Consider the following 25,769-nt stretch of genomic DNA (forward strand, 5'->3'; position numbering starts at 1 on the left):
GACTGCCTTCAAGTCGATCCCGACTTATGGCGACAGGGTTTTCATGGGAAGCGATATTCAGAGGGGGTTTACCATTGCCTCTTTCTGAGGCTGAGAGGCAGTGACTGGCCCAAGGTTCCCCAGTGGTTTGCCCGAAACCCCGGAGAGCTGCTGCCAGCCAGTGAATATTGAACTGGATGGACCGATGGTCTGATCTGCTAAAAGGCAACTTTCTCTCTGCTTCGGACACTGGGGGTCTTAAGCAACACAGTCCCTTCCGCCGCGTTACGGCTGGACCACCGGGGGTGCGGTGGGGAACTGTTGGACTCCAACGCCCAGACGCCAACGTGGTCTGGGACGATGCCCAGCAACATCGAGAGGGCCGCCGCCGCCGCCGCTCTGGAGCTAGGCGTGGGCTCTTGCCCAACGGAGGGGAGGGGGCCGGGCTGCTCCTCTCCAGGCGCAGAGCGCGCAGCTCGAGGCGGAGTTTCCTCGCGGCCCCGCCCCCACAGCACCTGCCCCGGTTCCCAGCGCGCGTCTCCCCTCGGCCGCCAGTTGTGCCTTGGCGCCTCTTGAGGGAGGCTGGAGCGTGGCCGCGCCCCCGGGGGAGTCGGGGCTGCCGCGCGCAGGCAGGCAGCGCCTTTCCGCTTTTGACTCAGCCGTTCGCCTGGGCTCTCCTCTCGCGCGCGCGCGCACCCGCACCCACCCACGCGCGCGCCAAGACCCCTTAGCCGACGGCAGCGAAGGAGCCCTCGCCCGGCCGGCGGCAGCAGAGGTAAGTCTTGGGCAGCGCTCTCTGCTCCGGGCGCCCTAGGAAGCGTCTGGTGCCTGAGAAGCTTCGGCCGAGGCTCTCCTGAACTCTCACGGTGCTGAAAAAGTGGAGGGGGGAGCCTTGGCGCGCGACCTCCCTTCCTCCTTCCCACTCTCCCTTAAAACTCTGCGCGCTCTGCTCCCTCCTTTCCTCCTCTCTCGCCGCGACGGGAGGGTGGAACCCCCCATCACTGGTTGAGAGACTTTACGCCCGCGCAGAAAGCGAGCCGTTGCGCGAGCGCCTTGGGCTGCCGCTGCGCTCATTGGTTGGCGGGCGCTTCGTTACTTCTTCCAGGGCTGTGGGAGAAGGGGCTGAGGCCAGGTAGGGACACCTCCCTCTCCTCCTCTTTGGGGGGGGTCTAAAGACTTAAAAGGAGCGTGCCTCTGAGGATGTGCGGACTGCGGCCGCCTTCAGCCCTCGCCTTAGTGCCCTTACGAGATTCTAAAGAGCTGCTCTTCAACCTTGGGTCCCCAGATGTTGTCGGACTACAATTCCCACCAACCCTAGTCAGCTTAGGCAATGGCCAAGGATGATGGGAGTTGTAGTCCAACAACATCTGGGGACCCAAGGTTGAAGAACAGTGAGAGCTTTGGCCCATCACACCTCATTAGGAATTAGTAGCCCTTGTGGATCTCTGCAGCAGGGGATAGGATGGCTGCTATTATGAGGTGGGGAGAGGTAAGGGGGGGATTTTGGGGTGGACTGTGGGAGACAAGGAAATTGTTGCTTCTTTCGAAATTTGTGCTGATTGAGACTTGGCCTGTGCTATATAATATGCAGTCCTGTGCAACGCTCAGAAGAAAGTATCACTAGTTCTTCAGTTTGGGTTCACAGGTAGCGAAGTGTGCGTAAGACTGGAACAAATTTTGTTTCTATAGTTAACTTTGAATCTGGGATTATCTGATGTTCAGTAGGGTTGTCTGTCAGTTCAAACAAATGTTGCTGGTTGAGTTAAAAATTTGTTTGATTAAATCTGCATAAACTGACTTGCATAGGAGCCAAAAAGTAGGTCTTAAGGGGGCAACAAGAGTGAACTTGGTTGGTTATTAGGTGGTGCATGTGTGTTAAATTACAGCAAGCATCTTCTGAGAAGAGATATTCCCTCCTTGGTGAGAGTGAAGGGTTCCTTCCATTGCTTGCTAACAATCCAGTGTGGCTGCAAAAAAGGCAAATGCTATTTTTTGCTGCATTCACAGGAGTATAGTTTCTAAATCGTGTGAAGTACTGGTTTCCCTCTATTTGGCACTGGTTAGGCCTCATCTTCAGTACTGTGTCCAGTTCTGGACACTGCACTTTAAGAAGGATGCAGACAAACTGGAACGAGTTCAGAGAAGAGCAACAAGGATGATCAGGGGACTGGAAACAAAGCCCTATGAGGAGAGACTGAAAGAACTGGCCATGGTGAGCCTTGAGAAGAGAAGACTGAGGGGAGATGTGATAGCACTCTTCAGAGGGGGGCCAGGATTTCTTCTCAATCATCCCAGAGCACAGGATATGGAATAATGGGCTCAAGATACTGGAAGCCAGATTTTGGCTGAACATGAGGACAAACTTCCTAACTGTTAGAGCAGTACAACAATGGAACCAATGACCTAGGGAGGGGGTTGACTCTCCAACCAGGGAGGCATTCAAAAGGCAGCTGGACAGCCACCTGTCAGGTATGCTTTAACTTGGATTCCTGCATTGAGCAGGGGGTTGGGCTTGATGGCTTTCTAGGCTCCCTCCAACTCTACTATTCTTTATTTATTTATTAAATTTATTAGTCGCCCATCTGGCTGGCTGCCCAGCCACTCTGGGCGATGTACAAAATAAAAACATACAAATACATTAAAACATTAAAAACCTCAACAACAATAATAAAACCTAACCCACCCCAAAAGCCTGCCTGAAGAGCCAGGACTTCAAGGCCCGGCGGAAGCTCATCATAGAGGGGGCATGGCGGAGATCATTTGGGAGGGAATTCCACAAAGTGGGGGCCACAATTGAAAAAGCCCTCTCCCTGGTTCTCACCGGTCTAGCTGTTTTAACTGGTGGGATAGAGAGAAGGCCTTTTGAGGCTGATCTTGTTGAGCGGCATCCCTGATGATGTTGGAGGCGCTCCTTCAGATAGACTGGGCTGAAACCGTATAGGCTTTTAGAGGTCAGAACCAACACCTGTGATTCTAATTCCGTGATTCTATGACGCTTTTTATGAGTGCTCATAATTGAAAAACAATGTCTTTATAAATAATGTGTTGACTGAGTCTCTTTGTAGTTGATTTTTTAAGAAATATTTTCAATTAAACTAATTGATTAAAAACTGCAGCCCTAATGTTTATTTATTTTTTGTTAATGTCCTTCTGAGCACATCCAAAGTGCTTTTCCCTCACCATTGAGCAATCTCAACCTGTTGGCAGACACTTGAGATCAAGGGGTGAGATGGGGGTAGGAATAGGGGAAGATAGGCTAGGTCAGTGGTTTCCAAATCCCACCACCAAACCACTTGAAAACTGCTGAGGGTCTTAGCAGACCACTTAATGGTTTTTCTGCCTGTTGTAGCAATTGTAATGTGCTGTGCTAGGTGCTGTATGATTTTTAATTGTATTCATATTGCTTCTTTTGTTTCTTATATATTGCATGTTATTGCATTACCATTTGAGCTCCATAGAATTGGACTAAATACAATGTAAGTAGTAAAGAAAGTGATAAGAATGCAGTTAATCCATAAGAATAATAGAATAGTAGAGTTGGGGCCTAGAAGGCCATTGAGTCCAACCCCCTGCTCATGAATATTCATTGTGATAGATGTGCCGCCTTCTGTCTTCAACCACTGGACCGCTGCCTGGACTCGGTGATGGGCTGGATGAGGGCCAATAAACTGAGTCTGAATCCTAGCAAGACGGAGATGCTGTGGGTTGGTGGTTCCTGAGTTCAGATAATTGGGCAGTTGCCTGCTTTGGATTGGGTCGTACTCCCTCAGAAAGAGCAGGTCCATAGTCTGGGGGTGCTCCTTGATTCATATTTGTCGCTAGAGACCCAGGTGACCTCAGTGGCTAGGAGTGCCTTTCACCAGCTTTGGCTGGTAAGACAGCTGTGGCCGTTTCTGGACCGGGATAGCCTGACCACAGTTGTCCATGTGCTGGTAACCTCCAGGCTAGATTACTGTAATGTGCTCTATGTGGGGCTACCCTTGAGGTTGGTCTGGAGGCTGCAGCTGGTGCAAAATGCGGCTTCGAGACTGCTCACTGGGACAGGGCATCGCCAACATGTCACTCCACTGCTGAAAGAATTGCACTGGCTACCTATTAGCTACTGAACCAAATTCATGGTTCTAGTTTTGGTGTACAAAGCCCCATGCAGCTTGGGACCAGGATACATGAAAGACTGTCATATCCCTTATATACCCAGTCAATCACTGCGCTCTGCAGGTGAGGGCCTCCTGCAAATACCATCTTATCAGGAGGTCCGTTCCATACAACATAGGAAATGGACCTTTACTGTAGTGCCACCTACCCTTTGGAATTCCCTCCCCTTAAATGTTAGACAGATACCATCTCTGTTATCTTTTCAGCGCCAGTTGAAGACCTTCCTCTTTCAACAAGCCTTTTGAGACCTTATCCCAGTCTGCAGCTGTGTTGGAATTGCTTTTTAATATGTTTTTAAACCTTTTATTTTTTTAAAAAAAGATGTTTTTAAAGCTTTTTTAAAAAAATGTTTTTAAAGATGTTTTGTTTTAATATATTTTAAAGTCTGTTTTTATGATGTTTTAAAGTGTTTTTAGTGCTTTTGTTTGCCACCCTGGGCTCCTACTGGGAGGAAGGGTGGATATAAATCAAATAAATAAACAAACAACACACATGTCACGGACCACCTCAGTAAAGCTCACATACCAAAGTTTGGGAACCCCTGGGCTAGGCTTTAGGCAGTCTTGAATTCTAGCGTCTCTCCTTTTAATCTGGCTTCTGGGTGAGTTATTGAGAAACATTCCAAATTTCAGACTTCTTCATTTAAACAAAGATTAGTTGATTAATCAAATGGGTTTTAATTATTTATTAAATCTGCATAAATGTTTGTGCAGATATTTAATTCTGATGGAAAAAGGCATGAAATCTTATTATTGGATTATGCCTGCTAAAGTCTGAGGTCAGCACTTAAAAAAAATTATCCAGATTCTAACAGTACAATTGTATGCAGATGGGGAACCTGTGGCCCTCCAGATGTTGTTGGACTCCAGCTCCTGTCCAGCCAGCATGGCCAGTAGTCAGGGAAGATGGGAGTTGTAGTCCAGCAACATCTGGAAAATCACAGCTTCCCTATCTCTGCTATTCAGCTTACTCAGAAGTAAGTTCCACTCAGTTCAATGAGACTTACTTTCAAGTAAGTGCATAGGGTTGTAGCTATATTGAGAGGAATAGGTATCTCCTAGCAACTCTCAGCACCCTTAACAAACTACAGTTCCTAGGATTCTTTGGGGGAAGCCGTGACTATTTAAAGTGGTATGATACTGCTTTAAATATATTGTGCAGATGTGGCCCTGGATGGTGTGCAGCAAATTCTTTTTCATATATCAAGTGATGGGTTTTTGAAAATTTGGCATTTGTTAACAGGAGAGCAACCCATCAAATGTAAATGTAAATTTAATTTTTAGGTCGCCTATCTGGCCGAAGCCACTCTAGGCGACGTACATATCAAATTTTAATAAAATACAATAAAATACAGTAAATACAATAAAATACAAATAGTCAGCAGTAATAAAACAACAGCATATACAGTACAAAACAACGGGCATTCAGTATGTAATTAGCCCATCCCGGTGGTCCCAAAGGCCTGTCCAAACAGCCAAGTTTTTAAGGCTCGGCAGAAGGTGTCTAGGGAAGGGGCATGCCGAAGATCAGACGGGAGGGAATTCCAGTAGCATCACCAAAGGACGGGTGTCATTGTGAAGCATGTTCCATTGCACAGAATTAATATACCCTTTTGCTCTTTGTTTACGTTTTATTTTTCTAGGAGTGAAGGAGAGTGAATGTTTTCATGGGTTGCATCTGTTGACCAATCTGTGCTATAATTTGTTCAATATGCCACCGTTCATTTCCCTTTTTCCTTTTGGTGTAGGAGTTTCAGCATTTTGTAAGCCTACAAATATTGTGTGCGCCTCAAAACAACAGCAGGGAACGTTTTTTTAAAAAAAATGCTTTTGTTAAAAGGAGGTGGGGAATTAGCAGCTGGAGCCAAAGTGTGCGTTTTCAGAATGAGAACAGTATCTAATTGTGCTGCTGTTTGTCTGAACAAAATGTGTTTCCAGATTTTCTTTTCTAAGGCTACAGTTCTTACTGCTGAAAAAAAGCCTTTCTTTCCTGAAAAAGATCTCCATGAGTTGTTTCTAATATAAAGTATTTCTCTACACTGGGGTCATATCCATATCACACATTTAAAACACATTTGTCATACTCTTAAAGAGCATGGCTTCTCCCAGAGAATTCTGGGAGCTGTAGTTGGAGGGTGCTGGGAACCGTAGTTCTGTGAGGGTGTAAACCACAGTTCCCAGGATTTATTTGGGGGAAGCTATGTGTGGTATTCAACTAAATCCTACTCAGAATAGACCCATTGAAAGAAATGGACCTAAGTTAGTCATGTCCATTAATTTCTATGGGTCTGCTCTGACCAGCATTGGATGCAACCCAATATCTGGCAGGGACAAAAAGATTTTCCATAGCCAACAAGAAAGAAGCAAGGGAGTGGGCTAGCGGCAGCCTGAGGACCATCTCATGATGTAGGGCAGTACTGAGCTAGCTGGTCCATGGTCTGACTCTTGAAAGGCAGCTTACCGTGTTTCTGTTGGATTTCATTGAAGGAACCTTTAGCTGTAAATGAAAATTATCTTGACTGAATTGACTACAAGTGGCAACCCAGCTGCCATGTTGAAAGAAGTGGAAGAATAAGTTAAAATATATCTTCTATCAATGTGTTTAATAAATATACAATGATCTAATTTCAAATAACCCCATGAAACAGAAGTATATGTGGATAAGGGCTCAAAATCTAAATGTTACGGAAATAAAATTCAATAAATGTTGGAGGGTTTTAGAGCTCATTGTTTGCCCTGTTCCAACAGATCTTTGTAAAGAGCCAGTGTGGATGCAAAGTTTCATCAATTCATGTAACATACATGGACAATAAAAGCCTTGCAGGTTCTCTGTGACATCTGAATTACCTCCTTTGAGTTTGTGCAGGGAAGCTGCATGAAAGTCATTGCATATGTAGATTTCCCATGCAGTCATTGCATATGCAGATTTCCCATGCATTCATGCTGCATGAAAGTCATTGCATATGCAGATTTCCCATGCATTTCCCATGGCATGCATTCATGCTCAGAAGCTGCAGTTGTATATGCATGAGGCAGTCTTCATGTGATTTGTACACTGCTTTGCACATGGGATTATGCCCTATGCAAGAAAAACTACTTTAAAACACCTCTTAGCTATAGCGATTGCTTTCTTTGAATGTGTTAGTAAGAATTCTTCAATGTGAAATGTTACTTTTTAAATAGTTTGTAGTTTTTGCAGATGGAGAAGTGGTGAGTGATTCACACTGCTGTGATAAGCATATGAGGTATGATGACAAATAACAGAACAAACTTCAGCCAGGAAATCAGCATGGAGAGTTGTAATACTTGCTAGAACCTGTTTCCAAGCATTAGACGTGACCTCGTGTTAGCATAATGCTTTGTGACTGAAAAGAAAATGTGGTGATAACAGCATGAGTTCATAGTGGTGGCAGTGGTGCTATGTTGCTCCCACAGAACCCAAGATCAAGAATAAGATAGAGATTATAACTCGATGAGCTGACTTCAGATTGGATTGTGGGGTGTTTAGAGGAGCCAGTGTGAGAGAGTGGCAGATGAAGGACTCCCCTCCCAGCCCCCAGCCTCACCATAGTCTATAAAAAGGTCTACATTTCACTTCCCTCTGGTTATAGCTGCTGCTAACTACTTCAATTTCCTTTTAAATGTGGGTTAAGTTGCAATCAAGCCATGTGCTGAAAGGTTTCAGCTGGTGTGTCAGGACCAAAGCTTTGTGGGCCAGTTTAAGGTGGCCTCAATGTAAGAGGCACTACCAACATTTCCTTTTGTCATTTTTTAAAAGGATCTCTTTTAGTAGACAGAGCAAGAAGGAAATGCAGAAAAATTGGGAGGCATGGGGATAGTTAAGGGACAAAGGTGGTGTGGGGGTGGTGTGAGGAGAGAAAGAAATGGAGGAAAATGAACATATAGAACAGAGATGGGAGACCTGTGGTTCACCAGGTGTTGCTGGACTCATGCTTCCACCACCTCTGGCCAGCATGGCCAGTGGTGAGGGATGATGGGAGTTGTAGTCTAGCAACATCTGGTAGGTCACCAGTTCCCTATCCCTGATACAGAGTACAATTGGGACCTGCAACAATATGTTAATGTGGCATGCTCCCTGCTCAGGATTTCAGTTACTCTATTTCCCACCCCCTGCTCAGTTTTCCACCTCACCCCCACAGTCAGTTCTTCATTCCCACTTATACTCAGTCCTTATAGGACTGTCCCCCAAAGGCTTTTCCCCTCGGGTTTTTTTTTGTACTTTTGCAAAGTTGGGTGCTCCCTTGAGACCTTCCTCCTGTTCATGGATGATGCTAATTTTGACTATGTAAGGATTGAGAATTGACATCGCTATCAGTACATAGGATGATAAAAAATGAAAACTGGGTCTCTTGGAGCAAGTTAGGGTTAAAGATGGACCCTGAGTCTGTAAAAAGTTGATTATGACTGTACTACATGTTATTGAGGAGATGTGGACTGGTGGTAGCCATGCATGTTCTGTAATGTCTAGTTAAGTGCAGTGGGATGCAACCCTTCCACAAATCTAGACACTAGATTCTAGTGTAAAATACCCCAATGGAATCTGTTGTGGACAATGTTGTGATAATTTGACAAAGTTTCTTCTCTATTTTAGTATATTGTCTTCAACTCTTGATCTTATCCCCCTTTTTAAAGAAACTGTAGTGTAATATATAAGGTGATTAGAAAACCTTTTATAAAAGCTGAAGCAGGATTCATGATTCAGCCACCACTTTTTTTTAAAGTTTTTTTTTAAAAAAAAACCTTTATCAAAGAATGAGCAATTGTATAGAGCGGTGTCACCTTGACAGCACCTTATTCAGTGTAGGATGGAGAATATGCAGATCCTGCTATGAATCTCTGCACTTCATACTTGTGGGATAAGTTCCATAATTACTTCATAAAAAAAAAGCAGTAGAATTCAAATCAGTGTTGAAATATGATAGGGAGTATATTTTCTTCCCTCATGTGTTCATAAGGCTATTTCTATTCTGCGAAGGTGGCTTTTAAGTCCCATTTACTGAGCAAAGTTTGTAGTAGTAGCCCAGTGGCTAAGATTCTGTGGCGCAAGACAGGAAATCCTAGGTTGAAATTTGCTCCTGTGAACTTGCGAGGTGATGTTTTGGAAGGTCACTATGGGACCAAAACAGACATGAAATAATTACATTCATATCACGCCTTTCTCCAAGGAGCTCAAGATCAGAGCTGGGGAAAGTTACTTTTTTGAACTACAACTCCCATCAGCCCAATCCAGTGGCCATGCTGGCTGGGGCTGATGCGAGTTGTAGTTTTAAAAAGTAACTTTTCCAAGCTCTGCTCAAGATGGTTCCCCCCTTCCCCATGTTGTCAACACACTGATGCTGTGGGCACACTAGTCACTTCAAAGGCAGCGAGAATGGTTTTTCTGCCTGCTTTTTGAAGCGACTCTGCCCTCAGCTCTCCTGCCCACTGCTGGTTTCAGACCTCTTAGGACTGCCCATGGCAAAATGTTGGGGCACTCACTGTCTCTGCCTGAGCGTACAGCAAAGTGTTTCCATTGGCCACACCTGGAGTGGCAATGGGCTGATCTACCAATCAGCTGCGAAATCTGTCTGAAGCTGATTTTTTTTTGGGAAAAAAACCACACACTCGAGCTGATTGGATCAGGTTTCAGAGTAAGAAGTGGTGGAATTTGACTAGCATTGTGTGCCACTGTTTTCAAAAGACATAGGTGGAGATCCACTGGAACCAGCACAGCAGTAGGTGTGTCACTACTCTGTGAGTTAGGTTAGGTTGAGAGAGAGAGAGAGAGAGTGACTGGCACAAGCTCACTGGGCGAGCTTCATGGCTGAGTGGGATATGAATGTGGGTCTCCCTAGTTCTAATCTGATGCTGATTCCCAAGTAAAAAATAAAATTAAATTAAAAATAATGCACAAGGTCCCAAGCATCATCCATATTCACTAGACAGTACCCCCCCTCCGCAATTGGCTTTCCACAAAAACTCCCAAGTTCAGCTGTTGAAATTCTAGAGCGTGGAACCTTTGGAGTTGAAAATAGGAGGGAGATCAGGATTACACCTCTTTGATTTGAGGTAAAAGATTGTGTCTCCCTTTCCAATGCTGTCTGCAACTCTCAGCCTTTAGTTCACTGCCTCCAGTTCTTCTCCTGCTGGTGGTGGTAGTGAAAAAAATATTTTGATATTTTTCATATATTATATTATTACATTTATATCTCGCCTTTCCTCCAAGGAGATCAAGTGGCATACAAACATGGCTCTCTCCGTCCCAATTTTATCCTCACAACAACTTTATGAGGTAGGTTAGGCTGAGAGATGGTGATTGGCCCAAGGTCACCCAGTGAGTTTCATGGCTGAATGGGGATTTGAACCCTAGTCCTCCTAGGTGTCAGTCTGATACTCTAACTTTCTGAGAAGAATTTGTGCTTGCATTTTGTGTTCCCTGTGTGCTTATGTCCCCCAGAGAGCCAGGACACATTCTGCATTTGTATCGTTTTGATGGTGTATACTGGTCCAGGGTCAACTGAAGTCAAGTTGACCCTCAAAAGAATCATTTTCAGGAATTCAGTTTAAATGCTATAGCATCTTCTGTCATTCTCCTTCTCTTATCCTAAACACGGGCCTGTTTATGGTGTGATAAGTTGGTTTGTTTGAAAAAGACTCTTGCAGATCAGATAACCCCATCAGTGGGACCAAGTTTATGCAAGTGATAATTTCATTGCATGGTAACTACCACTGAAGGGAAAAGTGCCCCATTGACACTACTTGGGAACTATAATAAAATGTGTCCTTTTCTGGGTCATGCTGTTTTGGAATTGCAAGCCAAGTTCTCTCTTTTTTAAGTAGATCTTTTAATCAGCGTTGGCTCTGATATGAAATTTTGAATTTTCAGACTGATGACGGTAACATTTGCCATTGTTTCTGAGTTCCTAGTTGAGTTTTCAACTCCCTTCCCTTTTTTTAAAATTAATGCTTTACCTCCCTCGCTGATTACTTGGTTTCTTCGGTAGCTAATTGTGAACAGTTTGTCAAAGGCCCATTGAAAGCCTGAATAAATTACTCCAGCTGGTTCTCCTTTATCCTCTTCTTCAACTGGCATTTTAGCAGCCGTGAGATACTGTTTATCCTTTTGTGTGGTCTCACAATGGAGACCTTAAATGGATTTCTCAGCTATGCATGTTCACACAGAAAAGAGTCCTGCTGAATTCAGTGGGTTTTACTCCCAAGTAAGGCCACATTCACACCATACATTTATTCCACTATTATTCCACTTCCAACAGTCATGGCTTCCTCCAAAGGATCCAGGAAAGTGTAGTTTGTGAAGGGGTGCTGAGAATTGTTTGGAGATCCCTACTCCCTTCACAGGGCTACAGTTCCCAGAGTTGTCTGGGAAGAGGGACTGGCACCACTTAGGGGAATTGTAGCTCTGTGAGGGGAATATAGGTCTCCTAACTATTCTTGACACCCTTTACAAACTACAGTGTTCTTACAAACTACAATATCCTGGGGATTCTTTGGTGGAAGCCATGACTGTTTATAATGAAATACTAGTGGAATAAATGTATGGTGTGAATGTGGCCCTAACCTAATCAAGAGATAAGAATAAAACTGTAACTAAATAGTGATTAAAAGCAGAAAGTTGAATTGAAAAAAGTACCCTGAAGGGGCATGGCTCTATCAGAAGCCCCTGCAAATGGAACGGAAATAGCCACTGGGAAAGGTGATTTTTGCTGATCCCCCCCCCCCATTTAAAGTGAAATAAATGTATGGTGTGAATGTGACATGAGTGTGCAGTTGGATGAGTTTAATGTGTGTCTTTTCCCCTTCTTTAACAGAGCTCAGAGAGTGTTATGGCCTTGATTGACGTGGGGAGGGAGACTAAAATTCCCTTTCTTTTTCCAAATTCTGCCATGGGATGAAACCAAAAAAGTAGGGCAGTTTATGCACTAAATCTGCTTACCTTGAATGCCTCATTCCATTAATCAGTTTTTGGGGACTGAAACAGTGAGGGAGAAGGAAAAGTGGGGCTGACAGAACCTTGTTATCCTTGCGGGAAGGAACGGAAAGCTTTAGACAGTGGAGTCTTAGTGGAGGTAAGGCTTGCTGCCTGTTCCATGGATTCTGAGGTGTTAATAGAACCTGCTGTTCTGTTTCTAGCTCTGACAGTTCCAGGCAGACTTACAGGGGCTAGAACATTGTTATTTTAAGAAGATCCAGTTTAAAGAACTTCCAGAAGAGTAGATGTGTTTGAAACATCAGAGAGACTTGTGGAACGTTAATGCTAATATTTACTGCATTAGAAGAACCCTGCTGGATCAGGTCAGAGGCCTCTCTAGCCCAGTATCCTGTTCTCATAGTGTCCAGTTATGTGGAAGCCCACAAGGGGGACAAGAGGACAAGAGCACTCTCCTCTCCTGTGGTTCTCAGCGACCGTATTCGGAAGCATACCGCATCCGACAGTGAAAGTAGAACATAGCCATTGTGGTTAGTAGCTATCCATTCATAGCCTCATCCTCTGTGAATTTGTCTAATCAAGTTGGTGGCCATCAATGTGGGAGCAAATTCCATAGTTTAATTATGCACTGTGTGAAGAAGTCCTTTAGTTTGTCCTGAATCTTCCAACATTCAGCTTCTTTGAATGTACCTGAGTTCTAGTGTTGTGAAAGGAGAAAAAGCTTTTCCCCATCCACTTTCTCCACACCATACATAGTTTTATACACTTTTGTCATGTGCTGCCTTACCTATCTGTTCTCAAAAGTTTAGAGTAAAAAAATTGTTTAATTTTTTTAAAATTTAAAACAAATGTTTAAAAATTTAAATTTAAATTTTTATTTTTTAAAAAAAAATAAATTTATTTTTTATAGTTAATTGTGTAACTTTTTTCTGTTCATGTTGTACTGCCTTGTGTATAAATTGTTATGGAAAGGCGGCATACAAATAAGCAGTGATGATGATGATGATGATGAAAAGCCCCAAGTGTTGTAATCTTTACTCATAGGGGACTTGTTCCTTCTCCTTGATTATTTTGGTTGCCCCTTTCTGAGCTGCTATGGCCTAAGCGTTCATGGGCTAGAGTCCACTTCACCAAATGCATGTCCTCACTTGGCACTCAAGACAGCTCATTGTTGTTATGTGCCTTCAAGTTGATTATGACTTATGGAGACCCTATGAATCAGCAACCTCCAATAGCATCTCTCATGAACCACCCTGTTCAGATTTTGTAAGTTCAGGTCTGTGGCTTCCTCTATGGAATCTTTCCATCTCTTGTTTGGCCTTCCTCTTTTTCTACTCCCTTCTCTTTTTCCCAGCAAGACAGCTCATAATGGCCAGTTATAACTGAGGACTGCTTGCCTGCTGTATGATTTAGTTTGGTTTCAATTTTTATATAGTGTTTTTATAGTTTTAAGGTATAAGTATTTATGTCTGGAAACAGCCCTGGGATCATATGTGATGAAAGTATAGAAATCAAATAAACAAATAAACAGGATACATACAACAATATAACAAGCTGATAATGGCAGCAGCACTAACAATAATTTAAAAAGATAGGCCAGTTAAAATAAATATCTGCAGACATAGAGAGCTATTTTAAGATTGATAGCTTATCAAACAATACAGACTTTGTTTAGGAGAAGGCGCACCATAATTAATGTTTTTTTAAATTAAAAAAAACAGTTAAAAGTTTGCAGCGCTGGGGCCAAACACATCTCCTTTCACAACAGCAGTTTATAGTTTGATAGTGTTTGACTTGGAACTGAGGTTTCTATTCATATCATTGTTGCTTGGCTAAAGATTATTGCTTATTTCTATACTGCTTTTTGGCCCACTGCCCCCCTCTGCATATTAATACATAAAAGATAAAATAAAAGTACAATAAATATAGTAAGCAAATCTTCAAAACAATTTAAGACAGTGCAGTCACAAAACACCTAGTAGCAGTGAACTGTCCAAAATATGATCAACTAACCTAGAATAGCCTCATTCAACCCAGTCATTGCCTTTCACTTTAACCTTCAGCTTTATAATTACTATCCCATATCCCATTCTCACTATGGTTACATCTTCACTATATATTTAAAGCACTATGATACCACTTTAACAGTCATGGTTTCCCCCAAAGAATTCTGGGAAGTGCAATTTAAGGGTGCTCAGAGTAGTTAGGAGATCCATATTCCCCTTGGAAAGCTACAGTTCTGAGGGTGGTTTAACAATCAATCCCTCTTCCCAGGGAACTCTGGGAACTGTAACTCTGTGAGGAGAATGGGGATCACCTAACACTACTCAGCACCCTTAACGAACTACAAATCCCAGGATATTTTGGGGGAAGCCATGATTGTTTAAAGTAGTTTAATACTGCTTTAAATGGATGGCACGGATGGGGCCTGAGTTGGACTAACAAGAACAGCATCCCTTAGGGAGTAGATTTAGACCAAAGTTTTCCACTTGCTGATTCCTGCTAGAATGTGACCATGGTGCAGTAGATTTCTGCTTCTGATGTTTTTGCTTATATTGGGGAGGGGAGAGGAAATAACTACGCCACAGTTATTTCAACAAGTTATCAAAATGTCTAGACACTTCAAGCAATAAACATGCTTTGAAGAGGTGAGAAGATCTGGTGAGTTTCAGCGGTTGATCTTTCCTCCCTCTTTTTTGGCTTATGTAGGTTTCTAGCCAAGCCAGGAAAAAAAAGTAATGTAATGCACAGTACATTTTGCATGAATTCCAGAGATCCGCCTTAACCACAGTGTTGTGTTTTCAGATTCGTTGCTTGCATTTCCCCATAAATGCAGCCTCAAATGATTGAAATAATTGCTAGGAAATGGGGGAGGATTTGTAATCCTAGTTGTGTGTCTGTTAAATGTGTCATATGGAAAGTCTTATGTTATGAAGTCATTCATTATGCATTGCTTTATTGTGATGTCCTGGGAAAAAAAATACTGGATTCTGTTCCTAATTAGAATAAACCAGGATGCATGGAATGTCTTATAAACTTTGTTTTCTTAATGAGAGGTAACACATTGTAGTGGCAAGCACTAAAATCAGTAAAATTCTTGTCAGGGATCATATGTGCTGCGTATTGCAACCATGTAGTCCCAAACTATGCATGTTTAGTTGGAGTTCAATGACATTTAAACCCAAGTAAGAGTGTCCAACATTGCAGTCTTAGGCTGCAATCCAATACATGTCAACTCAGAAGCAAGCTCCATTGGGTTCAATGGGACTTACTCCCAAGTAAGTATGTATTGGATTGCAGCCTTAGTTTTGGAGCAGCATGTAAAGTTTTGTGGTCTTTAAAAGAAGTAATTTTATTTCAAAAACATATATTTTCTTTTCTGATCTTGACTATGTAGGATGCATTATGTAAAATGGCCAAAGTATAAGGTTATGGAAGTGTTTTTTAGACAAAACCAGAATAAGTGGTTATGGAGGATCCAGGTGACAGGAAGTATGGAAAATGTATTTATTTTGAAAAATTATGCCACATCTCTCTTTGTAAATAAACCCAAAGTGGATATCAAGTTAAAAAAATAAACAAAAATAACCATTACAAATACAATAAAGCAACCAAAGCAAAACAATGGTCCTATTTGCCCATCATGGTAAATCACAGTTAATGGTTTAACATGAATGCGGAGATTGTTTCCACTTTGCTTCTGCCATAAAGTAATTGAGGGAACAATCTGGATCCATTTCAATCGGGCTTTCGGCCGGGGTTTGGTACAGAAACAGCCTTGCTCACCCTGTATGATGACCTCTGTCAGGAGAAAGACAGAGGGAGTGTAACTCTGTTGGTTCTCCTTGATCTCTCAACGGCTTTTGATACCATCGACCATGGTATCCTTCTGGGGCGACTTGTGGACTTAGGAGTTGGAGGCACTGCTTGGCAGTGGCTGTGCTCCTACCTCGAGAATCATCTCCAGAAGGTGGTGCTTGGGGAGCATTACTCGAGTCCCTGGGTACTCCAATATGGGGTCCCGGAGGGTTCAGTTCTGTCCCCCATGCTCTTTAATATCTATATGAAGCCGCTGGGTGAGGTCATTAGGAGATTTGGAGTGCGTTTCCAGCAATATGCTGATGAAACGCAACTCTACTTCTCCTTTTCATCTTCTTCAGGTGAGGCTGTTAATGTACTAAACCGCTGCCTGGCCGCGATAATGGACTGGATGAGAGCTAATAAACTGAGACTCAATCCTGACAAGACTGAGATGCTGTTGGTGGGGGGGCTCTCCGCCCAGATGGTTGATGTCCGACCTACTCTAGATGGGGTTACACTCCCCCTAAAGGAGCAGGTCCGTAGTTTGGGGGTTTTATTAGATCCGCTCCTGTCACTGGAGGCTCAGGTAGCCTTGGTGGCACGGAATGCGTTCTACCAGCTTCGGCTGGTAGCCCAACTACGACCCTATCTGGACAGGGAGAACCTCGCCACAGTTATCCATGCTCTGGTAACCTCTAGATTGGACTACTGTAATGCACTCTACGTTGGGTTACCTTTGAAGACGGTTCGGAAACTTCAGCTGGTGCAGAATGCTGCGGCCAGAGTTCTTACTTGGACTAAAAAATCTGACCATATAACACCTGTCCTGGCCCAACTGCACTGGTTACCAATATGTTTCCGGGCCAGATTCAAAGTGTTGGTTCTTACCTATAAAGCCCTTAACGGCATCGGACCGCAATACCTGGTGGAACGCCTCTTCCACTATGTACCTACCCGTTCGCTACGCTCGATGTCGAAGGCCCTTCTCCGGGTTCCAACTCATAGGGAGGCCCAGAGAGCAATAACTAGATCTAGGGCCTTCTCAGTGGTGGCCCCCGAATTATGGAACGCCCTCCCTGACGAGATACGCCTGGCGCCTTCTTTGTTAACTTTTCGGCACCAGGTAAAGACCTACCTCTTTGCCCAGGCATTTTAATCTTAATTTTAATTTTAATTGTAATCTTATTTTAATCTTTGTCTTCACCTTGCTTTTAAAATGTTTTTATAGTTGTATTGTACCCTCATTCACCTGTATTTTAATGTGGTTTTATTCTGTTGTACACCGCACTGACAGCTTGTCGCTAAAGGGCGGTCTAAAAGTACAATAAATAAATAAAATAAATAAATAAATAAAATCTATGATCCCTAGCTTAGCCTTATGTCCAAATCACAGATTATGGTTTATTTCACTCCAAACAAACCATGGTTGGTAAGCCAAGAAGAAAACTTGGCTTGACAATGTGTGTGTTTGTAGTAAAATAAATCACACTGCCATTATAACAGTGGAAGCAGACAGGAAATAACTAATAACCAGCACCCAGCATCACAGAAAAACAGCAGATGTCTCATACTGACCACAGCTAATTCCAAATTACCTAGGCCCCAAATATCTGAAAGACAGCCTCCTTTTTTCCAGACCCTCTCAGGTGTTTAGAGTGGCAGTGGAGTACCTTCTTGGTATTTCATCATCCTTGGATGTTCAGGGGATGCCAGCCCAGGAAAGGTCATTCTTAGTGGCAGTCCCTAACCTGTGGACTTACTTTCTACAGAAGTGTCTATTAGGCAGACTTTTATAAGATGATGATTATAAGATGTTTAGTGAGAAAAGATAAAAGCATTTGCCAAGGTTACGGAAAAGATAAAGATTTGCCAAGGCTTATCTTAGCAACAAGAGAAAACGGAAACTATATCAGTTTTTATTTATTTAGTAATGACGTTTCTGTACTGCCTCCTTGCTAATGTCCTCAGAATAGCTTACAATCCAAAAACAATATGTTTCATAGTCCTGTTGACACAATACAAGAGGGAAAGGAAAACAAGCAAATGTAGGTACAGACTCTGACAATGAAAAAAAATCACAACAAAAAGCCACGGGATCATATGCAATATTAGCTATACTCGGAGTAGTATGTAACAAGTCCATTTATTTCATTGGGTCTTCTTTGAGTATGACTTAATTGGATGTCACCCTCACTTTTATTTTGAGAAGAATACTTACTTTGTGTGGGATTGGTGGTCATAATCTTCCTTTTTAATTAATTTGATTTCCTTCATCACCATATTCCAATCATCCAGTCATAGATCTCATATTTAGTGGCAAACTCTTCTATTCCAACTCTACTTCTCCTTTCCACCTAACTCCAAGGAAGCTGTCTTGGTTTTAAACAGGTGTCATCAATGGTGGACTGGATGAGGGCGAACAAATTGAAGCTTAATCCAGACAAGACAGAGGTGCTGCTGGTCAGTCAAAAGGCAAATCAGGGAATAGGGATTCAGCCTGTGCTGGATGGGGTTACACTCCCCCTGAAGACGCAGGTTCGCAGTTTGGGTGTGCTCCTGGACTCAGCTTTAAATCTGGAGGCCCAGGTTTCTGCGGTGGCTAGGAGTGCTTTTGCACAATTAAGTTTAGTGCGCCAACTGCGCCCGTTCCTTGAGCCATCTGATCTGGCCACGGTGACACATGCCTTAGTTACATTCCGCTTAGATTACTGTAACGCGCTGTACGTGGGGCTGCCTCTGAAGACTGTTCGGAAACTTCAGTTGGTGCAATGTGCTGCAGCCAGAATGTTAACTGGGGCTGGTTACAGGGACCATACGACTCCCCTGTTACAAAAGCTCCACTGGTTGCCACTCTGTTTCCGGACACAATTCAAAGTGCTGGTGATTACCTATAAAGCCCTATATGGCTTAGGTCCAGGCTATCTGTCAGACCGTATCTCCCTATATGAGCCTGCCCGGGCCCTGAGATCCTCAGGAGAGGCCCTTCTCTCGATACCTATGTCCTCACAAGCACGACTAGTGGGGATGCGAGATAGGGCCTTTTCGGTGGCTGCCCCGAGGCTTTGGAACTCCCTTCCTAGGGAAGCAAGAATGGCCCCCTCCTTGCAGTCCTTCCGTCTAACTGTATTATTTTAAACTGAGTTTGAATTATTTTAACTGTATGTATGAATGGTTTTAATACTGTAAATTGTTTAATTTGATTTTAATCTAGACTTTGGTATGTTTTTAATTATATGTGTGCTTTTATCTGGAAGCTGCCATGAGTTCCAGTTTTGGAAAAAGGGCGGGGTAAAAATAATGATAATAAATAAAATAAATAAATATTCCTTTAAAAAATAGAACTGTACAACTGTACTTTACAGCTGTACACAATATAAACAGCAACAAAATCCCTAATCTTTCCATCTAAACCATGCACATTGCTTCAAGAGCCTACGAGAAATTAGCAGGAAAGAAATGACATGCCCATACTGAGGAGGAGCCCATTTCTCATTGTTGCCTCCACGTATAGAGGGAAGACACAGAACCATAAGGAGATCTGTATTGGATCAGGCCAATGGCCTGTCTACTCCAGTATCCTCTGCTCACAGTGGCCAGCCAGATGCTCACAGGAAGCCTGAAAGCAGGACTTAAAGACAGCATTCTCCCCACCTTTGATTTCCAGCAACTAGTATTCAGAGGCATACTGCTTCTGAAAGTGGAGGTAGAATGTAGCCATTGTGGCTAGTAGTCACTGATAGCCTTATCCTCTATGAAGCTGTCTAATCCTCTTTCAAAACCATCCAAGCTGGTTGCCATCCCACTCTTGTGGGAGCGAATCCCACAGTTTAACTATGAGCTCTTTATTTTGCCTGCCCTGAATTGTTTTATTTTGCCTGCCCTGAAATTCAACTTTGTTAGATGTCCCCAGGTTCAAGTATTATAAGAGGGATCTCTATCCCCTTTCTCTACACCATGTGTAACTGTAGAACTACACTGTATTCCAAGTGTGGTCACACCACAGATTTTATAGAGTGGGAGCTGGCCTCATGCCCTGCCCCCTTGCATGTTGGGCCAAAGGCGAGAATGTGGTGTTTTCTTGTGCATAGACCAGGCCTGGCATCAGCATATAGCACCCTATGGCAGTTGTCAGGGCCTCAGTGCCCCAGCATGGCCCACTGCAGATTCCTATCTGAGGCTCCCTCATAATCCCCCCCCATTTTAAAATGGTAGATCTAGGAGCACCAGTTTAAATTCCCTACAATGTTCCTATGGGGCTGTGCTATTTGTGTGGCCTCCCTCTGGCTGAGTTGCTGCCGCATACTGGGATGGGAAGTGGTGGTGAGGTCAGCACATTCCAAATGGGCCTTCAAGAGCACTGGACTGGTTCTGCCAGTGTGTTTGCACCGCACTGACCTTGCTGCCGCTGCCTTCCTTAACACTGGAGGCAGAAGTCTAAAAAATTGTGCTTTCCATGGCTGCTGCTCACCTCCATCCCATCTGGTGGTTCCAGACACTGTAGCAGCCTTTCCCAACCAGTGTGCCTCCAGATGTTGTTGGACCACAACTCCCATCAGCCTCAGCCAGCATTGCCAATGGTCAGGAAAGATGGGAATTGTGGTCCAACAACATCTGGTGGCCCACTAGTTGGGAAACGCTAGACTAGCCCAACCTCCCTTGTGACTAAGAATCTGCTGCCTGTTCCATCCAGGGCTGAGTCCCTGTGACTTTGTATGCTATTACTTCCACAATAATAGTGCCATCACAGAGAAATCTGGTTACTGCCAGCTGTTCAAGTGTCTTTTTAAATATTATATTCATACTAATGAAGCCTTTCACATACTAGCATTGCACTTATCTGACTATCTGGTGGTGGTTTCAGATCTTCATTGGGTTACCATATGATGTTGGTTGACATCGCTATTTCAGTTATGCTCTGAATACCATTGTACTGCTTTTCCTTTTAAAAATGCAGAAACCTTAATTTCAATCCATTCTGGAGCTCTGTGTGTGCTACATAGTGATCGAGGAACATCTGGATACATCATTTATTTCATTGGAGGGTGTATCTCTGCACTTGCTAAGAGATGAAGTTCTAGAGCTGCCCTCTCAACTGGAGCAAATGTCGCTGTCTTTCCAGTGGGTGGGTGTGTATGTGTGCTGGAGCTCCAGAAGCCACAGAAAGTAATTGGCTTAGCCACCTGTTCAGAACTAATTTGATAGAGGACTATCCTAGGGGAAGAAATTCACAAATTCATTTTGGGTTTGTGAATTTAGTTTCTCAGTTGTTTGCTGTGCTTCCTACAACTGCGCTTGGGGTTTTATTTTAAATTTACATTTTTTATCAGCTTTGTATGCAAGGCAGTATAGTTACAACATAATTATTACTGCAAGTCAGCAAATCCACATCATACATTTTATACCACTTTAAAAGTCATGGCTTCCCCCAAGAATCCTCGGGAACTGCAGTTTACTAAGGGTGTTGGGAGTTGTTACAAGACCCCTCACAGAGCTACAATTCCCAGCACCCTTAACAAGCAACAGTTTCCTAGGATTTTTTTGCTGGGGATACCATGTCTATTAAAAGGTTTTAAATGTGTGGTGTTGATGTTTCAGATGGGGATATCTCCAGCCCTACCTGGAGATTCCAGGGATTGAAACTGGGACCTTCTGCATTGCAAGGCAGATAATGAGCTACAATCCTTTGTACACATTGTTACTCTTTTTTCTTTTTCTTGGGGTGTCTGGCCACATGTATATCCCCCGTGTGGAAGTTCCAGTTCATGCAGTAGTTATTGTGTCCAGATGGTCCTAATAGAGGCACAAGCTTCCTGGCAGCTTTACTGTCCCTCAGTGTTTTCCATGCACCTGCACACGCTGTTGTGTAGAAGAATTTACCCGAGGGAACCAGCCCATTGTAACGGCAAGAGAAAATGCAAATTTCTGTGAGTTCTTGTTAACCGTTTTTTTTAAACAGCTGCTTGTGTATGTACATGCATGGCCTAAAAAGCATTGCCTTGAGTATGATGGTCAAATATAAAAGCCTAGGTGTTTGACTGCTAAACCCCTGAGCCATTCATTCTTTCCAAGTGTGCCATCAGGTCTCCAATAGTACAGCTAGCTGGGAATGTAGTCATACTTGCTTTTGTGTAATGAGTTAAGTGAATTAGAGTGGTTGCATATGTAGAATTCTCCTGGTCCTTTCTCAGGAGAAACAACTCTAAATTAGTTTTAGAGGAAGTTGGATGCTTGGTGGTTTTATCAAGTTACAGTAATTTTACCTAGACAGAACTCTTTGTGGAGAAGTATGGGAGATCAATTTAGTCTAGACTTGTTGTTGTTGTTATGTGCCTTCAAGTCTAGACTAGGGGGTCCCAAACTGTTGTCCCTGAGCTTCATTCAAGTGGTCCACCCATGTCTATGAATTTGTGGTTGAAGAGACGGCACATCCACGACATTAAATATTCATATTTATTTTTAATTGTATTTTTGTTGCTTTTATTTCTTTTTTTGTATTTTATTGTATTACAATTTGATTTCCATGGAATTCAAATTGTAATACAATATCTAAGAAATAAAAGAAGGAAAAAAACACACCTGAAATCGTACAGCATCTAGCACAATGCATTACAACTGCTGCAACAGGCAGAAGAATCATTAAGTGGTCTGCCAAGACCATTCAAGTGCTCCATGTGGAAAAAAAAGTTTGGGAACCACTGTCTTATGTGGGCTGGACCATAATCCACAGATGCTGTGCATGCCCATGCTCTTCACATGAGGGTATTTTCTGCTGCTGCCCCCATATTTTGGAATGCTTTTCCCTCTGCGGTGTGGGAACCACCAATGGCCATCTGTGTTAGACATCTTTTGAAGGCTTATTTTTTTTGTTCCAACTTTCCCTAATCTGGACTGTTTACGTTTGTATCTTATGATGCTGCATCTTATTTTCGTATTATGTGATGTTTTATTGCTAATGGTTTTATTGTACATTTGTTGAACTCTGCTTAAGAGATTTTAATACTAAGTGGTTTACAAATGCTCTTAAATAAATACTCGCTGTATGCACCCACTAATAAAATGGCAGCTGTAGTTAGTTTTTTAAAAAAATTATGGGATAGCTTATTTTTTATCTGTCATTTAGAAAAAATAAAGCTGGCATCAAAATAAAAATATACAGCTTGCCATCCATTTGAGTATTTTAACCATGTACTTTATTACTTTGCAATTTCTAATAAATTAATTGTTAAAATTTGTAGTGGTTAAGGTGTTGGACTACGACCTGAGAGACCAGGGTTCGAATCCCCACATAGCCATGAAGCTCACTGGGTGACCTTGGGCCAGTCACTGCCTCTCAGCCTCATGAAAGCCCTATTCATAGGGTCACCATAAGTTGGAATTGACTTGAAGGCAGTACATTTACATTTTTAATACATATCTACTGACGTTTTGATAATTAGTTCTCTTCTTCCAAAGGTGTACAAATTGATGCCAGCATTTTAACAAATATGAAGAGTGCTTTTCCAATCATGAACTGTGGTTAGCTTTAATTGTTTGGAGAAGGGCCATAGGTCAGGGGTAGATCATCTGCTTTTCATGCAGAGTGTCTCAGGTTCAGTCCTCGGCATCTCCCAGGTAGGGCTGAGAGAGACCCCTGCTGAAATCCTGGAGTGTAGACAATGCAGAGCTAGATGGACTGGTGGCCTGACTCAGTATAAAGCAGCTTCCTGTGATCCTGTGTTAGAGGCCAAGGAAGAATGGGTACAAAGCCCAGAGACTGTTGTAATTCTCTTCTAATTTGCTAAAAGAAATGGCCCCAGAGCAGATTTTATAGTCTCCGCAGGCAAACTGCCATTTGCAAACTTGTCTCAGCATTAAAATCAATTTTGGATCTCCTGGTTGCAACTTGGCCATTGTCACCCCCCAAACTGCTTCTCTTGGAAGTAGAAGCATGTTATTACCTTCTGCTATGTTCACTTCAGCCCATTTTAAGAGTGCGTTTGTTTCTTGCAACAGGAAGCAGCTCTGAGAAACTTCCTTTTGTCTAATGGTTCTGCTTTTCTTAATGTGTCTCTTTTAATCCAGATCTAGTAGTTTGGTAACTATGCTGTCTTGGAGAAGATGATGTCTAGATGCCCGTGGGCTCTTGTGTGTTTCCTCTCTAGATGTGTGTTGAATGGAAAGTTTGTACTTAATTTCCTACCTTATCACTGAATCAACATCCATTTATAACAGCTGGTACTGTTTCTACGAATATATCATAGTTAACTGAGTGAACAAGAAGAAAAGAAATACCTCTTTTCTGCATTTGCTTAAGTGACCTAATTGCTCTTTAGAAAAGCAATGAATTAGTGTAGCAATTCATGGGGAGGGGAGAGCAGATCTGTACATAGATTTAGCAGTGGCTTCTGTTTTGAAAGGAAGTGCTTTGAATTACATTTCTTCCTTTTCACCTTAGATGTTTACCTCCCCTGTACTTTCTCTAAAGCAACATTTGTCCCTGTTTGCAATTGCAGAAAGGAGAATGCTTTTCCTTTTTAATATACAAAATGAATTTGAGAGAATGCAGTTTACTCCAAACTGTTTGTGTATTTTGATAGTTGGCGGCTAATCTATGCTTGTATATCCCCCACAAGTCTTTTATTTACAAAGGATGCTGCCTAAACTGAGTCAGACCATTGGTCTATCTAACCCAGTATTGATGACACTGACTGGCAGTTGCTCTCCAGGGTTTCAGACAGGACATGCCAGGGATTGAACATGAGGTCTTCTGCATGCAGAGCATTTGTTCTACCACTTAGCTATTGCCCTTGCTCATAAATAAGTGATTTTTAAAATTTTGGATATTTTAATCTTGTGTGTAAAATACATTTTATTTATTTGGATATTTGTACACCACCTTTCCACCACCTTTCCACACCCAAGTGTTGGATCCAAAAGGCCTCTTCCTTCCACCAGAAGAAGATTCCTTCCATTGGTGGATGGGAACCTTTGGATCCAATGCATTGCTTTAAAACTCTGCAAAAGGAGGTATGGAAACCTTTTAAATAAATCCCAGTGGACTGACAAAAACCCCAAACGTAGTCTTGTTCTCCTCTCCACCCTCCCAGCTTCTTCTTCATTCATTTATTAATTCATTCATTGGCGATCACTCACGGCCGAGTAAGATTGTCTTCCAAGATAGGTTCTTTAACGGTGGGTCTGTAAGTGACTGTGGAGGCCAATTCTAGATCCACACAGCCTCTCACAGTGAGGACATAGGTTTCCAGGTGGAAGACAGTTACGATGAGGAGTTGCTTGACGTGCCTTCCACTTAGCTTGTTTATCCCTTTTGCCCTGTACTTGTGCTTCTTCAAAGTCCATAGCACCTTTGATAACAGCCGACCTCCAATTGGGATGCTCATGGGCCAAAGCTTCCCAGTTCTTGATGCTCAAGTTACATTTTTTAAGATTAGCTTTAAGAACATCTTTAAACCTCTTTTGCTGTCCACTGATATTCCTTTTTCCATCCTTAAGTTGGGAGTAAAGTAAATGCTTTGGCATTCGAACAACATGGCCAGTCCAGCGAAGTTGATGTTGAATGATAATTGTTTCAACACTGGTAGTCTTTACTTCTTTCAAAACACTAACATTAGTCTGTCTGTCTTCCCAAGTAATTTGCAGGATTTTCTGGAGGCGGCATTGTTGGAATCTTTCAAGAAGTTGGGAGTGGCGTTTATAAATGGTCCATGTTTCACAGGCGTACAGTAAGGTTGATAGTACAATGGCTTTGTAAATAAGCTTTTTGGTCTCCCTGCAAATATCCTGATCCTCGAACACTCAACGCTTCATTTGGGAGAATGTGGCACTCGCAGAGCTTAGATGATGTTGACTTTCAGCCTCAATGTCAGCTTTTACAGAGAGATGGCTGC

The 25,769-nt window shown here is 42.8% G+C and overlaps 1 protein-coding gene across 3 annotated transcripts in view; it reads left to right on the forward strand.

The window, feature by feature from the left end:
* Positions 1-507: 507 nt before the first annotated feature.
* Positions 508-25,769, forward strand: part of ADCY7 (adenylate cyclase 7) — a 115,567-nt gene continuing 90,305 nt past the window's right edge. For 2 of the 3 annotated variants that reach the window (XM_061594579.1, XM_061594580.1), the window contains exon 1: positions 508-754. The gene's annotated coding sequence lies outside the window, so the exon portion shown is untranslated. Of the gene's footprint in view, positions 755-1,054; positions 1,112-25,769 lie in introns of those variants that run through there. The other variant, XM_061594581.1, reaches the window with a different exon arrangement.

Source organism: Rhineura floridana, chromosome 13 (assembly GCF_030035675.1).
Source record: "Rhineura floridana isolate rRhiFlo1 chromosome 13, rRhiFlo1.hap2, whole genome shotgun sequence".
NCBI lineage: Eukaryota > Metazoa > Chordata > Lepidosauria > Squamata > Rhineuridae > Rhineura > Rhineura floridana.